A 15,101-nucleotide genomic window follows, 5' to 3' on the forward strand; every position below is an offset into this window, starting at 1 on the left:
ATACTGAAGAACACCGTGACTCCCCTGCAGACAATAACCAGCAACCTGACCTCCAAAGTGGAAACCCTCATTAGCACCATCTCCATTCTAGAAAATAAGAACCGAATGCAAGAAAGACTAATAGAGCAGTTCCGAGAGGAAAACACATGTGCCAAAAATGAGCTGGCTGAACTGGTAAGCCACCTGGAAACAGAAAGCACAGAAATGAGAATCAAACAAATAGACCTTGAAGATCGCAGTACAGAGCTCTCAAACCTATGCCGAATCCCCCCCCCCCCCGAGATATCATTGTGTTCTTTGCCTGCTATAAAAAGAAAGAAGAAATATGGAACAACCTCAGAAACTCAACCACTCTCCAATATGGAGAAAACCCCATCATGGCCTTACAGGATGAAAGAGACCGTAGGCCGAAGAAAAAGCCTATGCCAATGTATCCAGTGTCTTCACCAAGCAGGAATCAAGTACCGCTGGGGCTTCCCCTTTTGCCTCATTGTAACCACCAACACAGCACAGCAAATGGCCACCAACATACCTGAAGCCCTGTAACTACGGGAGAACCTCGGACTCAACCCTCTGCCAGAATGGCAACTGACAGACCCACCAAACGACAGCCACGATGAAACAGCAAGTGATGTCGACAGTAGAGGAAGAAGAAATCACAGAAATGACACGACAATGCAAACCAGTACAGTCAAGCACCGCTCACAGAACCGTCCCACCAAACATACACAAGATGGCAAATCAACCTTAACCAAATCAACCAAACCCACATACCATAGACTGAAAACCCTGAAACAACCACAGCTGAATGAAACAACTGGAAATCACCTCAAACCGACAGACTCCCTTCCCCTTTTCCTCTCACCCATTCCATTAATATTACCAGCACACCACTACCCCCCCTGCCCTGCCCCACCATAGAGATCCCCCACGCCCTTTCCCAGCCACTCACCAACCCAGATGACATCAAATCACACTCCCCACACCCCAACCACCCACACTCTCAGCCCCCTGCTCCAAGAACCCCATCCATAACACAAAAAGAACCAGACATACAAAAATAGACCACCCTCACACACCAACATCTCTGTCTCTTCCTTCACCACACAAAGGCAATAAACAAAATAAGCAGCTAAAAGAAAAGGAAAACAAAGAAAGAAACCCATACCAAATAAAACAATCCACAAACAGGCTAAAATCTGACACACAACCAGCACAATGGTGGTGCCAGAGTGTGCCAATACCCATATCCCCATCCCAACAAACCAATAATGTTGTTAATAACACTGAGAACATCGCTTATAAACCTTATACCCAACATAGGCGTCACAAAGGCACTTAACACTGTTTCGCTGACCACTCCCTATCGCAAACAACAGAGAAGACAGCCTGTTCTTAAACAAGACCCTCCATGCCAGCTGAGACTCAGGACCAACTGGCTAGATGCCACATGGTCCAATATACCCCAAATAAACACCTATATGACTATATATAGGCTATTTTCTGTAATCTACCCCCCACTCTTTAACCCAAATCTAATTCTAACCCCCTCCTCTGCCACCCACCACATTTTATGTCAGCGCAACTTAATAGGTTCGACAGACAATATAAGGTGAGAGACACAGGGCAACCCAGACAGGTTGGCAGGGAATCATCCTATAAAGTAGATAAGCAGAATGGCTAGCTTAAAAACAATTACACTAAATGTTGAGGGGGTTGGGAAACCCTGTCAAAAGGAAATAACCATGAAACCACACATTGCCTTCCTGCAAGAAATACACAATTTCTTTGCATGGAGGTTGGATGCTATCAAGCAAATGTTATCCTGCATGCAAGAGCTCCAAATCAACTTAGCTGTGCAACCTCAATTTGTTGGTATGTGATCACTAGGCCCGGCCTACCCATGAGGCAGCGTGAAGCCCTGCCTCAGGTGGTGAAAGCCCCTGAGGTGGCACCCCCTTGGGTGCCCTGCCCACCCTGCTGCTGGCAGAGAAGTAGAACTGGCATTGGATCCAATTTCTGGCGAGATCTCATGAGATCTCGCCAGAAATTGGCGCCAATGGCAGTGCCACTTCTCTGTTGCTGGTGGAGGTGGCAGAGTGGGGTGGCAGTGGCAGTGGCCGGGCAGCACTTCCCAATTTGCCTCAAGTAGCAAAATGAGAAGCATCACTGGGGGCTTTTTTTCAGCTGGAACTCACCGAAACTCAGTTCTAGCACCTCTCAGGTGGGTGCCATTGCCATTCTAAGAGAACAAGGGGGGCCTTCATGGTGAATTCTGGCACCACTTTTTCCAGAAAAGAGCACAGAGCATCACCTCTTGTCATCACATCCCACCCCAAAATAGCCCCAGTCCAGAAACCCTCTTTCTCTCCACGCCACAATCCCTACAGAAACATCCTCTCTGAAGTTATTGGCAACTCAAGAGAAGCCTACTTTGATGTGAATGGGAATCTCCCTTGAAATGCAAATAGCAGCTTGGGAGAAGTAATTTCCCTGAGACTATGGCAGAGTGAGGAGCAGGTAGACTTACCCACCACTTCCCAGAGTCCTAAGGCTGGTCACAGTTACCTGGGCTGCTACTAACTTAGCGAAACAAACAAGCACACTTTAATTGTATTCACATAATTAACTTCCTGTTTGGTTACAGCAGTCTGGATTTACCAGTTAACCACCACAGCCCTGCCTATCTGAAGAAATTTCATCAGGGCTGCAGCCTTAAGGCTCTCCCTACACCAGGGGGGCGGTCTCATTTCAATAACAATGGCTTTTAAAGTGGCTTTTCCTACTTGTACCGTTTAATTACTGTCTTCCTTGCATAATCTCATCCTGTCTGATAGCTTTGAGTGGCAGATGAAGGGGGGAAAGGAGGGCACCTGCCACCATTTCACTCTAAAATGTGACAGAGGTTAGGGTTTTTAATTTAATTTTTTAAAAATACACACACACACACACACACACACACACACACACACACACTTTGAAAAGCCAAAGCAGAAAATGGCAGATGTGCAGATGTGATTATCTTGCCTTCCTCCAAGGTGGGACAATCTCTAGTGCCATTTCTTCCCCAGTTTTTCCTTTCCAACAAACTTTTAACAGAAAGAAAAAGATGAAGGTGATAATTACTGAGTTAACTGTAATGACTAAATACACCCCAATTACAGTCAAGTTGGTGCTCAGTTGGTGTGGGTGGGAGAAAGCCTTTTGCTGACGCTCTGTGGGGACCATCCTGGTTTCTCTTTGTTGCAGCACTGACAGATCTGCTGTTTAATCAGCTGTTTAAAAAGTGAAGCTGCTATTCCCTTCCCTCATCTCAGAAAAGGGCAACCAAAATGATTCAAGAAACTCCCCTAAGAGAAAAGGTTGCACCTTTTGGGTTTTTCAGTTTAGAGAAAAGGGTCAGCAGGTGATGGCTTCTCTCATCCAAACCTGCCCATGTTTTAAGGCAGGGATGCAGGAATTGGCCCTCTGGGTGACAGCTCCCATCATGCCTGACCACTGCCCTTGAAGGCTGGGGCTGATGGGTTGGAGTTCAACAGCACCTGGAGGCTCACAGATTCCCCCCTCCTTGTTTAAAGGTGTTTAGGACAGGTTCTCCTCTTTGTCCCATCAACATCTGAAGTGCATTTGCAGATGACCTGAGAAAATGAGCCACCATCTTACTTTTCCTACAGTTCTGCAGAATGTCCAGTGTAGCTTTGCCCCAAGGCATTGTGGGAAATGTAGAACAGGAGCTGCTTGCTGCCACTAGAAGCCCAAGGAGAGCATCAGCCACCTCTGCATTTCCAGGCCAGCTCTGTCCGTCACACCAATTGTGAAGTAGGCTGGGTTCAGTCAGGGGCAGCCAATGTGTTGTTGGGACTTCCTTCACCTTCCATCAGTATTGCCAGTGGTCAGGTGTGGTGGGAGTTCAACCACACCTGGATGGCACCACATTGGCTACTCTGGTTAAGGCCTCTAGTGAAAAACCTGCTGGGAATTTGCTTCAAATATGGCACTGTCAGGCAAGAAATGCCCAAAGTGAGGAATTAACTCTTTATTGTCAAAAGTACACTTACAAATTAGGGAAAGTCCACAGTGCTATGTGTTTCAGCTACTCCTAATGGTAAAGGTAAAGGTACCCCTGACCGTTAGGTCCAGTTGCGAACGACTCTATGGTTGCGGTACTCATCTCGCTTTACTGGCCAAGGGAGCCAGGTTTGTCCACAGACAGCTTCCGGGTCATGTGGCCAGCATGACTAAGCCGCTTCTGGCGAACCAGAGAAGTGCATGGAAATGTCGTTTACCTTCCCACTGGAGCAGTACCTATTTATCTACTTGCACTACAGTGGTACCTCGGGTGACATACGCTTCAGATTACATACACTTCAGGCTACAGACCCTGCTAACCCAGAAATCATAGAATCATAGAGTTGGAATAGACCACAAGGGCCATCGAGTCCAACCCCCTGCCAAGCAGGAAACACCATCAGAGCACTCCTGACATATGGTTGTCAAGCCTCTGCTTAAAGACCTCCAAAGAAGGAGACTCCACCACACTCCTTGGCAGCAAATTCCACTGTCGAACAGCTCTACCTCGGGTTAAGAACTTTGCTTCAGGATGAGAACAGAAACTGTGTGGCGGTGGTGCGGCAGCAGCAGCAGCGGGAGGCCCCATTAGCTAAAGTGGTGCTTGAGGTTAAGAACAGTTTCAGGTTAAGAATGGACCTCCGGAAAGAATTAAGTACGTAACCAGAGGTACCACTGTACATACTTTTGAACTGCTAGGTTGGCAGGAGCTGGGACAGAGCAATGGGAGCTCACGCTGTCGCGGGGATTGGAACCACCAACCTTCTGATCGGCAAGCCCTAGGCTCTGTGGTTTACACCACAGCGCCACCCGCATCCCCAGCTACTCCTAGGTGTGCACTTAATGATGCAGTTGCAGCAACAGAGAGGCTCTGCCGTGACGTCGGCTTATATATCTCCCCTATCTGGGGTGCACCATCTAGCTCAGGACTGTTGACTAGCAGGGACTTTCCAGTTTCAGAGAGGAATCTTTCCCCGCTTTATCTGGGGATTGAACCTGGGACCCTATGCATGCAAAGTAGATGCTCCACCTCTGAGCTATGGCCCTTTCTTGAGACTGCTGAGTGGAAAGGAGCAGGCACAAGGGGTAAAAGGAATACAGTTGGTGGCTAATGCAATTTCTTGCCTGAGGAAATTTAGCTCAAACAGCACCTCAGGTGGGATCAGGGTCTTGATAGGGTGTGTGTGAGTGAGGGGGGAGAACAGGGGGACAGTTTTAGCACAGACTTCCAGGGGCTGACTGGAAACAGCCAGATTTAAATCAATCATCCTCATCACCTCCTTAGGTTCCTTTCCAAATTGGAGTCCTTAGAGGCCGTTCTCATCAGAGGCAGGTGCAGAGTGAGGGTCTGGCTGCAGGCTAGATCTTGCTGAAGGTCTTGGCCACTTGAAGCAAAGGCTCTTGAGCAATCACAGACCTGGCTTTCTCAATCTGTATGGTAATTCGCAGCAATCAGAAATGAAGAGAGAAATGCAGAGAAAGATTAACACTTTGTGGGCAAGAAGCTTCTCAAGAGGCCGGCCATGGAAGAGAAAGGTGGAGTTTGCACATTGAGATAAACGAGGCTTGCTGGCTTATTGCGATTTGTCCTAGTGCCTGATTGCTCCTGCTTCACTCCCTGTCTGGCATGAGCAGGAGAAAGAAGCAGGAAGCTGCTTCCTTGCAATGTTTGTATATGAGATCATGCTTTGGTTCTCTCTAGGATTCCAGAGCCAACACCAACACTCCATGGTGTGATGCTGGGGAATGACTCAGGCTTCTTGGAGAGAAACAAGTACAGTCCAAACCATCCAAAATTTAGATGTCACAAGGAAAGTGCTTTTACATGCAACGTTCACGAGTGTGCATACTCTCTGTGCAATAGTTGAGCTGTACAATCAACCAGCACACACTCTTTCACATAAACACTTGCAGATGTGCAGAGACAGTTTGTACCTGTGTTCAGTGTAACATGTGAGCAAGCCAAGCTTAACTGTGGCTTCCTGGCTTGTTTCTCCTGCTTGTGCCAAGCATAGTGCATGCTGCATGTTCACAATAAACCACAGAAAGCCAGCAATCCTAGCTTATTGTGATGTGTAAATTCAGCCCACACTATCTGCTCACCCAGCAGGGTTGTGGAGAAAAGGAGACCTCAGTTTTGTTTTGGGATCCTGTGAAAGATGCATCGGGTGCCTGGGAAGGAAATAAGTCATACAAAGCAGTAGCAGATAAATACAGCAACATATGTTTAAGACAAGCAGCAGAAAATAGTTTAAAATAAAAAGCAGCACTAAATTCCCAGTATAAATAGCAATGAAAAGCAGTTTGCAGTAAACAGGTATTCAAGGTGCATTTAAACTCAGTACTATTCAGCAATTATTCAGTGTAAAGCAATGGAACATGCCACAGTTTGCTTGTTCTTTATTTATTTTATATCTCACCCATCCTCCAAGGAGGCATGCATAATTGTCCTCCCTCATTTTATCCTTACAACAACCCTGTGAGTTAGGTCTTCATTTCAGAGTAGGGGTTTGAACCCGAGTCTCCAAGGTCCTATTCCAACACTTCAACCATGACACCACACTGGCTGGATTGCATGTGTACTTCAAAACTCTTACAATGTACTGTCAGCATTCCATAACCCCTCAGTTCCTCCAGTTTTGTCCCTGATTTTATACAAAATAAAAGTGCAGCTCCTTACAGAAAGAGGCTTTTGCTTTCAGCTCATTTCAAAGGACTAATGGTTGTGAGATTTTGTTAACTTGTGCATCGTCTAGGGCAGTGTTTCCCAACCTTTTTTGGGCAAAGGCACACTTGTTTGATGAAAAAAATCTCGAGGCACACCACCATTACAGCCCCGTGACGTCAGCGCGCAGCGTCACGCCAGGAGGGACGCACGAAAGTGAAAGTTTCAATTTTTTCCCCTCCCCCTTGCCGGGGAACCTCCAAGCTTTGGGGGTGGGGGGGGGGAGGAGGCAGCAAAGTGAGGGACTGAGGGACTCCTCCAACGACAAGGGTTGGGGAAGAAGAGAAAGGGCTATTCCGCTCCAGTCACGGGAGGGGAATATGTACTGGCCCAACTGGTGTGCGGTCTTCGGAAAGCGGGGTGCGGGAAGGAAGCCTAGGCTCGGGGTCCACCGACCTCGGCGGAGAAAGGCAACAACCGAAGCCTCCCGACGGTTTCGGGGGAGACGTTCAGAGCTTCCCTGGGAGTTTCTCAGCCTGCCTTTCGGAGGAAGAGGCGGAGGGGGCCTGGGGATGGCGGTGGCCTCGGCCTCGCCCTCCCTCCGTCCCTCTACCTTTGTAGTGGACGCGCAGGTTGTTCTGCGAGAGGCCGATGTAGCTGAATTTGTCCTTCAGGCTCCAGGAGCGCGGCAGTGGCGTCTCCTGCTCGTCCACGGCCGGGTAGAGCCGCTTGAGGCGCCGCTTGAGCTCCTTCTCCTGCTCGTTCAGGGCCGGGTCGCCGCCGTGAGGGAAGGGCGCCGGGGCGCTGCTGCTGCTGCTGCCGCCGCCGCTCCCGGCAGGCATGGGCCCAGCTGAGGCGGCGGCGGCTGTTGTGGTGGTGGTGGCGATAGCGGGCGGAGGAGGGGGCGGTGGCGGGGCCGAGGTGGCCGGCGGCGGCGGGGGAGGCGGCCGAGGCCGGTGAGGGAGTAGGGTTGCCCGGGGCTTGAGGAGTCGTCGCCGGGAGTTGCTGCTGCTGTTGTTGCTGCTGCTGCCCGGACATGCCGGCCTCCTCCTCGTCCGCTGTCTTGCGCTCCTCCCTTTTGCGCGCGCTGCCCCACCGCCGCCCCATTGGCCGGGTCCTGTCAGCTGATCCTGCGTTATTTCCTGTGTGTGTGAGGGGAGAATGGAGAGAGAAACCTCGGCACCACCACCGCGGAGCCGCCCCCGGCTCGACGCGGATCCTCGCCGCCGCCGCCCCGCCTCTCGCCGCCCGACTCGCCCGCCTCCCTCCCACGGCACACCAGCCAACGTCTCGCGGCACACTAGTGTGCCGCAGAACACCGGTTGGGAAACACTGGTCTAGGGATAGTTTCTCTCTAAAACAGCACTTGCAAACTGAGATGGGTTTCAGTTGCCTCTTAGTCATGAAATAATGCATAACAATATGACCCACAGATTACAGACTACTGAAGATTTTGTAATTGTATTCTTTGTCTGTGCAACCTATCTTGGGACCTTAGGGCAAGCAAGAAATAAGAAATAAATGCATAAATGCATAAACAAACAAACAAACAAAAAAGAATAGCAGTAGAAACAAACCCTAACATAATAATAACATGATGGATTTTGCATCAGCTCCCACATTAATCAGTCCATGGAATGGCAAGAAGGACTGCCAGGTACTGAAAAGGGCGCAGGACCATGATGCACACCTGCATATCATTTGCATATGCTCCTTCGTGCTGACTGGGCAGCTGGGGTCTCATTGGCATTGCATTTTGCAGCATGCCATAAAAGCAAAGTTTTTAAAGTGTTTGCTCAGCCAGCTTTAAAGTCAGCAGCACAAAAAGTGTTATGTGCTTTATGTTTTTATTGTTATGCTTTACTGATGATTAAGGAAACAACTGCAAAACATCAGTCTCTGTCAGTTACCCTGGGAGCCTAGGCTGGAGCCTAGGTGGGTAAGAAACACCAGAAATACATAAACCAACAACTAAGGGCAGTAGAAACAAAATCTAATCTAATAACATGATAACGTATACAGCATTATTGTCAGCTTGAGGTCACATTCATGCTATATATCCATTGTTGACTGTCGTGCTTTCTTCCAAAGAACTGCAGGTAGGGAGTTATTCTTGTTTGCTGTTATGTATTTTTGTGCTTTTATACTGTAAACCACCCTGTGACCCTTGGATAAAAGGCAGTATATACGTTTTTTAAATAAATAAATAATCTCCCACAGAGATCCAATTCCCAGACTATTAACAAACTATAGAATTCACAGAGAAGCCATGTGTGACTGAGATGTGACCTTATGACCCTGGTCATAAGGTCACTTGCCAGTGAAGATGCTGCCAGAGTCATTCACGAGGCACTGAATGGTCCCCTGGCAGAAGCCAATATGATGTGATGGAATCCAGGCCACACCCACCCTCTCCGAGAGAGCCAAAGGGGCCTAGTGGTGAGAAGGTTGGACTAGGACCTGGAAGGCCAGGGTTCAAATCCTGCAGCTCACTGGGTGACCTTGGGCTAGTCATTGTTCTCAGCCTGCTCTAACCCTTGTGGTCCCTTCCAACTCTACCTCACAGGGTTGTTGTGAGAATGAAATGTGGAGGGGGACCGGCCATGTATGCCCCCTTGAGCTTCTTGGAGGGAAGGTGGGAGAGAAATGAAATGCAACAAACAATGTTTGTGTAGAATCCTCAGGTGAGACTCACGGATCTGGCTTGCCGCTGTGGGAAACTGGATACGGGACTAGGAGAATTTCCAAAGTCACTCTTTTTGGGTGGGATTCAATCACTTCCTAGCAAGGTGATTTGGATCTTTCCTCCAAAAGATCAGAATGAATGAATGAATTTATTTGCAATAAGGAAAGTGGACTAGAAATTGTGGGATAACACTTGCTTTGACACAACTGCTGTCTCATTTCCCCACGAATAAATCAGGATGGATGCTCATGAAACAGCTGGCACCATCTAATCTCTCTGGAAACAAATCAGACGGAATGCTGGTTATAGGACTGGAAGCAGGGATGTCAGAGGGAAGCAGAAATGGCTGAGGTCTGCTTGCTTGCTTGTCCCTAAGTGGAAAGGTGAGAGTGTTTGTGTGAGAGGATGAGTGAATGAATGAGCTTTGTGTGTTATGTGTGCAAATGTGCACAAATATGTGTGAGAGAGAGAATGAGAGGGATGGTCACCCCCACTCTCTTTTTGCTTTAGTTCTTCCCATCCACCATTGGCATGTGGCCCCCGGAAGCTTAGTAAAAAGGGAACCTGGCCCCCTGGGCTAAATATGGGCCTTGCCTGGAGCAACAGAGAAACAAATCATTCCAAACGTCTTCTTGGGCACAGCATGGAAGTCTGTCCAAGACAGTTGTGGGATTGCAAAAGGCCCCTTTAAGGGCCCTTTAAGACAGACAATGGGCATTCTGGAATCAGGGGAGATTCTAGGAATGTGGACCACAGAACAACTGAAACAGCTTAAGGGACTACTACCCTCTATCAACTGAAGTTCGAGTAAGTTTTCTAATAAAGGGGGCTATTAAACATTAAACGCCAAAACTTTAGCAATTCCTGTGTGTGATGGACAATGATCTGATATAGTTTTTAACTGATACATGTGGCTTAACATATTACCAACAAATGTAGGGCCCATCGTGGGAGATGAGGTGTGGTTTGAAGGAACCTTATCTTTCAACTTCCAGCTTCTATTTTTTAAAAAAACAAAAACAAAACAGTTGCAATTTTTATTTTATGAGTCTCCCATTCTGTCAGACTGCAAAGAACTGGGTGTATATGATTTTCAAAATATTCTTTGAAAGTACTTTATTAAAGTTTAACAAAGAATTAATTATTCAACAGTTTCTTTTCCCTAAAGTTGTCTCATACCAAACTCCAGTTCTAAGAATCCTACGCAGTCGCAAAGATTTGTAAACCGATGTGACAAGCAAATATTTATTTCATAAATTCTGACAATCCAAGAGTTATATTTGATGTATTTCTGTACAAGGCTTCATTCCTCCTTTCAAATGGGGTTGTCACTAAATTCCTCAATTTGGTCCAGTTGCAGAAAAATCCCTGCTCCACCTCGCATATTCGGTGAATTTATACAGCTCAATTATTATTATTACATTTCTAAAAAGCAAGAAGCATGACCACAGTTCAAGGATACTCCATTCAGGCAAAAGTTCTTGAGGGCACAGAGCAGAACCAGTGAAAGATGTGATCTGGAAGGACGGCCACATTTGGCTCATAGCCTGAAGGGTCCCCATCCCTTCTCTTGGGCTCAGGCCCCTTAAATAATTATGGGCACTGTAGTTTGCTCAGGGTTTCTGGGAATTGTAACTGGGAGGCGTAAACTAGTTCCCAGAATTCTTTGAGGGAAAGAATATGCTTTGCATATGTAGAACATGGAACATGGAATATAGGACTTTGTTGGATAACGCAGATACAGTGGAACCTTGTGTGTTATGTACCATCCTCCTTACGAATGCTTTGGGTAACGAGCTCTGCTAACCTGGAAGTAGATGCTCCTTGTTGCAAACTTTGCCCCGGGATGCGAGCGGAAGTCGCACGCAGGCGGTGTGGCAGCAGCGGGAGGCCCCATTAGAGAAAGCCCACCTCAGGTTAACGGTTTTGGCTTAAGAACAGACCTTCGGAATGAATTAAGTTTGTAACCGGAGGTATCACTGTAATGAGTGTCCCAAACGCAAGACTGTCATCATTGCATGAGAGTTGAGATGTTTTAACATCCATATTGCAGCGCTTCAAGAAACTCAAAGAGCAGCAGAGAGACAATTGAAGGAAGAAAAAGGAGGCTATGCATTCTTCTGGAAGGGTCTACCTGAACAAGAATGTTGAATACAGTGGTGCCTCGCAAGATGAAAAGAATTCATTCCGCGAGTCTTTTCGTCTTGCGATGTTTTTCGTCTTGCGAAGCACGGTCCGTCGCAACTGCGCCTCTTCAAGCGGCTTTTTAAAAAAAGCGCAAGACGTTTTCATCTTGCGAAGCAAGCCCATAGGGAAATTCGTCTAGCGAAGCAACACAAAAACGGAAAACCCTTTCGTCTAGCGAGTTTTTCGTCTTGCGAGGCATTCGTCTTGCGGGGCACCACTGTACATGAAGTAGGCTTTGCTATCAAAAATGATCTTGTGAAGCTCTTGTCAGAAATCCCTACCAGCATTAATGAGCAACTTTCAACCCTTCAATTAAAACTTGTCCAAACCCAACAGGCTGCTATTTTAAGCACTTATGCACCAACACTGGATGCCAATGAAGACATTAAAGAATTTTTCTTTTCCTAGCTGGATGCCATCCTATCAGAGATGCCTGGGTGATTTTAATGCAAAGTTGGTGAGATTTCAATCTGTGGCCTGGGACTATTGTGAATGAAGGAATTGGCAACAGCAACCAGAACGGAATCTTACTTTGACTATATGTGCAGCACACAACCTTCTTATTACCAACACACTCTTTCGACAAAAAAAATAAATTTAAAATATCACGGAGGCACCCTCAGTCGAACCACTGGCACCTCTTCGAGTATGTAATTATCTGAGCTAAAGATCGCCGTGATGTGCTCCTTACCAGAGCTATGACGAGTGCTGACGACTGCTGGATGGATCACCAACTAATATGCTCCATGATGGCTATCAAGATTATACCTCAATGCAGGCTTCAAGGAAGGAAACCAAGGCACAGAATGAACACTCAAGCGCCCCTAAGAAAAAAACCTATGCCAACGCTAAGGCTGAGGTTCAAAGAAGAACCAGAGAACTAAAGAACACCTGGTGGATAAAAAAAGTTCAAGAGATCCAGCACTTAGCTGACACTCATGATGCACTGAGTTTTTTTAAAGCCACAAAGACCATATATGGGCCAATAAATCATGGCATATGCCCTCTATGCTCAACAGACGGGTACCACACTTCTAAAGGATAAATAAGCTTTTGCACTGTGCTGGAAAGAACATTACTAGCATCTCCTTAACTGCAACTTCCCCATAGCTGCTGAGGTCCTCTCACAAATTCCACAAAAACAAATCAGAGATGAGCTTGCAGTCTGGGAGAGTTGTGTACAGCTATTAACCAAATGAAAAACAACAAAGTCAGCGGACCTGATGGGATACCTGCCGAAGTTTTCAAAGTGGGTGGAATTGAACTTACACAACAACTTCGCAAGCTCATTGAAAAAATCTGGGAGAGAGAGGAGATCTCAGCAGACTTTAGGGATGCCAAAATTATCAACCTTTTTAAAACAGGTGATAGAACAGATTGCAGAAACTATTGAGGCATCTCTTTATTAGCTGCAGCCTGCAAAATTCTGTCAAGGATCTTAGCAAACCGTATTCCAATTATATCTGAGGCTACCCTTCCTGAATCCTAAAATGTTTTTTGACTTTCTAGGGGGACAATGGACATGATTTTCCCTGCTCGACAGCTTCAAGAAAAATGCAGAGAGCAAAACCAACCCCCGTATATGGCGTTTATTGACTTGACTAAGGCGTTCAACACTGTAAATTGTAATGCCCTGTGGACTGTCCTTCTGAAAATTGGCTGCCCAGATAAATTTGTGAACATCCTTGGACTCCTCCATGATAATATCACAGCAACAATCGCAAATAACAATGGCTCTCAAAGTGAACCATTCACAGTGGGGTTAGGTGTCAAACTGGGATGCGTTATCACCCCAGCTCTATTCATTATTTTCACTGCCATGATCCCATACATTGTCAAAGGGAAACTCTCCACGGGGTAGAAATCTTATATTGATAACGGTGATATGATCCACATGTGGTGGACGTGTGAAAAGATTAAGACTTTTTGGGGGAAAATATACGATGAATTAAAAAAAATGATGGGGATAACTTTTACAAAAAAACTGGAGGCATTTCTATTAAGTATTTTAGACAAAGAGATCCCAAAAATTCAAGAGAGATATTCTTGTATGCAACTGCAGCAGCTCGAATACTCGTTGCCAAGGGATGGAAAGATCAGGAAGCTCCAAAAATATCAGACTGGCAAATTAAATTTGTGAAGATGGCTCAATTGACTAGCAAACTCAGAGGAAACTCAAAGCAAAAATTTGCGGAAAAATGGGATGATTATAGAAGATATGTTTAAAAATACAATAATAGTTTTGACTCCATGCTAGCTTCCGAGTGGCAAAGGAAGTAAAAGGAGATGGATAACAATTAAGGATTTATTATGTTTTCTGAATGTACTGGAAAATCTATATAGAAAGGTTTATTGTTTTGTGTACATTCAATTGTAAGAAAATATATGCGAAGGGACTTGACAGGAAGTCAAAATTGAAGAAAAGATTTTGTAACATAAAAGGGGAAAATATTTATTTTCATTATTATCACTTTGTGTGCGTGTGTGTGTTTGTGTGGGTGTGTTTTTTTGTATGGAATGTTTGGGAGAAAATAATACGGTAAATAACAAATAACAAACAAAATATTGATGTATGTAATTTTTATTTCTCAATTATATTTTGTGGTAGTATGGTTGTAATGTTTTTTGTAACATAAAATCATTCAATAAAAAACATTTTTAAAAAAGAAAGAAATCTTATATTGAACAGATGGAAAGCTCTTTGACTTGAGTAGGCTGAAAGCAAAGAGTTAAGATTACCATAACTTCCGTCGTAGAGCTGCAATATGCTGATGACAATGTAGTGTGCGCACACTCAGAGGATGACCTCCAAACCATCCTAAATATATTCACAGAAGCCTTGGCCTATCGTTCAACATCCAAAAAACCAAAGTGCTGCACCAACAAGCACAAAACAGCCCTTCCGCAGCGCCACAAATCCAACTCAGTGGTATAATGTTGGAAAGTGTTGATCACTTTCCCTACCTTTCCCCAAGGGCCAACATAGATGCCGAAATCCAGCATTGCCTGAGCTCAGCAAGTGCAGCTTTCTCCCAAGTGAAGGGCAGAGTGTTTGAGGACTGGGCCATTTGCAGGGAAACCAAAATGCCTGTTTACAAAGCTATTGTACTACCAGCCTTACTGTATGCTTGTGAAACATGGACCACTTGTAAACACCATCTCCAACTCCTCGAAAGATTCCATCAATGGGGTCTCCAAAAATTTTTACATACCACTTGGGAAGACAGGCGAACTAATGCCAGTGAACTGGAAGAAGCAAAGATCATGAGTATCAAAGCAATGATTCTTCAACATCAGCTTCGTTGGACTGGTCATGTTGTTCAGGTGCCTGATTATCGTCTTCCAAAGCAACTACTGTACTCTATTCCGAACTTAAAAATGGAAAGCATAATGATGGTGGTCAACAAAAGAGGTTTAAAGACTCTCTTAAGGCAAAAATCTTTAAAAATGTAGTATAAACACCAGCAACTGGGAAATACTGGCCTGTGAGCGTTT

Source organism: Podarcis bocagei (assembly GCF_964188305.1).
Source record: "Podarcis bocagei genome assembly, chromosome: 15".
NCBI classification, from domain to species: domain Eukaryota; kingdom Metazoa; phylum Chordata; class Lepidosauria; order Squamata; family Lacertidae; genus Podarcis; species Podarcis bocagei.